This window comes from Saccopteryx bilineata, chromosome 11 (assembly GCF_036850765.1).
Source record: "Saccopteryx bilineata isolate mSacBil1 chromosome 11, mSacBil1_pri_phased_curated, whole genome shotgun sequence".
In the NCBI taxonomy this organism is placed as follows: Eukaryota; Metazoa; Chordata; class Mammalia; order Chiroptera; family Emballonuridae; genus Saccopteryx; species Saccopteryx bilineata.
In genome coordinates this window covers 2,234,590-2,238,109 of record NC_089500.1, presented here as the reverse complement: position 1 = coordinate 2,238,109, position 3,520 = coordinate 2,234,590, and the positions used below count along the sequence as shown (strand labels likewise).

At 41.4% G+C, this 3,520-nt stretch overlaps 1 non-coding gene across 1 annotated transcript; it reads right to left on the bottom strand.

The window, feature by feature from the left end:
* Positions 1–3,215: 3,215 nt before the first annotated feature.
* On the bottom strand, positions 3,216–3,291 carry TRNAA-UGC (transfer RNA alanine (anticodon UGC)). The gene has a single exon. It is a non-coding gene; the product is annotated as a tRNA-Ala (tRNA).
* Positions 3,292–3,520: the final 229 nt, after the last annotated feature.

The window sequence follows — 3,520 nt, the reverse complement described above, 5'->3', positions numbered from 1 at the left end:
AGATCGTCTGTGTTTTCTATGGCGCTGGCTTCAAGCGAACAGACCTATTCATACCTCAGCCTTTTTTTTTTTTTCCTCTGAACGCATCTAAAATGCCTTTGAGATTTCCTGGCATTATCTATACTGTCTGTTATCTATATCTGACTGTCTGTTTGCCTAAGTCTCTATTAACTTACTTTTTTTCATGGGTCTCCTCTTTGCTATTATTGGTTTGTTTTTAATTGAAAATGATCAACAAATATCCTTAGGCATTGCGGGCAGTATTCTGCCAGCCTTGAGTTTAAACCCTCAGAGTGGTTTCCCATGGCTCCTGAAATGGAGGCAGCATTTCCCTGAAAACTCCTGAAAGCCCTGCCTACCTTCATCTCATCGCGTGCACACAGTAGGTCAATTTAGTTTCCGGTGAGATTTATTCGTAGATCACTTGCAGACACTGCCTCAGCGTTCTGGTATGGTAGATTTAAGAACTGAGTTGGTCTTGCATCCGCCAATAAATGTGAGCAATTATGTTGATGTTTATCATAGTTTAAATTTCATATTTTTTAAATAGTTAACTTTGATATCCCATCAGCCATACTTTTTCCCATGAGGAAGTTCAAGTCTAGATTAAAGTAGCCAAAGATTCTAGATTTCCCTACAGAAAATCTAAGACATGATAATATAGTACACATACACATATCCCAGATATAGTGAGTCATTCTGCCATGTAGCACACCTTCCATTTACAATGAAGTAACAAATTTCCTAACAGATACTACAAGCCTGATGGAGACCCAGCAAAAATATGCATGGGGCATTAGAGGGTGAAAACCAAAATTTTTCCTCCTGAATCCATTTGCACTTTGAAGTTTCTAAAACTTGCGATCACAGAAAGTCGGGGGTGTTGTTGTTGTTGTTGTTGTTGCTCATCTTCCAATGTCCCCCAACCATCCAGCATCTGGCTTTACTAAGCTATGTTAAAATGAGTTCTAACCTGCTTTAAGGCCTCACGTCCTTCAGCTGCAAAAAGAAATACGGCAGGTAAAATTCACAGACAGGCAGGACAGGTTTACATAATGTTAATGTAGACAAATGACTACAGTTTCATTAGATTAATTAGATCAATATAATTAGTAGTTTACTCCAGGTAGCTATATTACTCCAGGTAGACGTAAGACCTCTCCATACACACACACACACACACACACACACACACACACACACACACACACACATGCATGCACATGACAACCAGCTCAAAAATGGTTTACAACCCTAAAATGTTAGGACAGCACCTAGAGCCCGACACAGTAACACATCAATTTCACCGTGAACACACCATTAAGAGTGGGGGTTTGCAGGACACTCCAGAGACACATAAAATGCTACCCTACCAGGGAAAAAATTTTGATAATGTAGACTAAAAAATATCCCCACTGTCAAAAAAAAATGTTTATTTCACATTAATCCCAAGTTTAAGTCTGCTCATGATTACACAAAAGTGAATTTAACAAACAGTTTCTGGAGTGAACCTGATGGATAAAACAGACGCGTGTAGCTTTAGTGAAAAACCCTACAGAAGTTAAGTGTCAAGCACCCACTAAATCACAGAATGTGACTGTGTTGTTGGGCCATCCAGTAACACCCCACAGATGGCACAGTCCATAAGCACCTCACAGCGTTTAGGTGCTATGGGTCAATTAAGTTCTCAATCAATGCATAAGAAGGCAAATAACTGGACTGAATGGTGTCCTGGGACAGGGGAAGGGACTGCTCTGTCCCAGTCTCCATAATTTGTTCTTTTTAAATGATGCGGTCCTGTCTCCTTCACTGTGACAACAAAGAGGGAGCTTTATGGTTGCATCCAGGTGAGCCTAATGGAGCTGAGAAGATATGTTGACCAGAACACCAGAGTTTACCAGTGCAGACAGCAACGAGTGTGTTCATCCTCCTCAATCCAGTCCACTGGCTATGTTTATGGGCCTACCAGATGCTTTTCAACTTGGCCTTGATGTGGAAACTAGGAGGGTTGAAAAATGACAAAACTGACAGAAACTGTGGAAAAATAACCAAATGTTCAATTCAAAGGGATTGCTGATTTTAGAATTGTGATAATTATAATAATAGTAAAAAAAAAAAAAAACTACAGGACTTAAAAAAAAAAGAAAGCAAGGAAGAGGGAGAGAAAAATAGGGAAAGAAAAGTCTTGCCATTGATCGGTATTGGCTGAAGTTGAACTTAAACAAAACCTGGGTGTAACCCCTGCATGGAGCCCACAGGATTCATTCTTCTTTCTCTGTCCACTCCCAATGCCCTGAGCCAATACCTCCCAGTTATCGTGACCCAGTTTGTCCTTTGACACCATATTGACAGCTACTTCAGAGAGAACGCAAAGAAATCTGGTGTTCATCTGATTTTTGTTTTTGTCTTCCCTTCCTCAAGCATAAATTAAGATATTCTGCTAAATGTCAGCGTCTGTGGCGTAATTACGCTGAATGCACCATGGTTGATAGTGTTTACATACCGCAAACTACTTAACATCTTATATAGAGTAGGAAAGATGTGTTTAAATATATTGCATGGCTTGTGCTTGTATATCTCTGAAAGAGATTTGAATAATTACCAAGCACTGCCATCACCATCCTTTTTGGAGGGCGGTTATAATTAAAATGTATCTTTTTACTATACTTTCAATTTTTGCTCTAGGAAATGTTGAAGTGTAGCTACACATGCCAGATTAAATGAATGCACTCCTTCAAAAAGCAATTTGAGCCACCTTTTACCTATAAATATCATAATTTGGTGATGGTAGTATGCATGCAAGGAAGAAAATTTGTATAAATATTTCAGTGAGTGCATGGAAAAAATCTTAAACACTTCTACCAAATTTGGGATTTGCATGGTACATATTTCTTCAGAAACAGTGACAAACATATTGATGTGTGTGGGGGGGGGGGGGTTCCGAAGTTAGAAGTGGAGAGGCAGACAGACTCCCACATGTGCCCGACCAGGATCCACCCAGCATGCTCACCAGGGGGCGATGCTCTGCCCATCTGGGGCGTTGCTCTGCTATGGCCAGAGCCATTCTAGCACCTGAGATAGAGGCCATGGAGTCATCCTCAGTGCCCAGGGCAACTTTGCTCCATTGGAGCCTTGGCTGCGGGGGGGAGGGGGGGGAGAGATAGAGAGGAAGGAGAGGGAGAAGGGTGGAAAAGCAGATGGGTGTTTCTCCTGTGTGCCCTGACTGGGAATCGAACCCAGGACTTCCACATGCAAGGCCAATGCTCTACCACTGAGCCAACTGGCCAGGGCCTTCGATGTATATTTATCCGTAGTTGGAAATCTTACATTTGAGCTGCCCGATTCTCTTCCCAACCCCTTTTTACACACAGAAGTGAAATTACAACACTAGAAATTATTTTGCTTCTTAAATGCCTCCATAAGATTTAGTTACTGCCGAAATATATAGTGAAGGTGTTCAGATGGCAATATGGCTGGGCTGGAGTGTGATGTCTAGCTCTAGCTACCCGTTGGAAAGAGC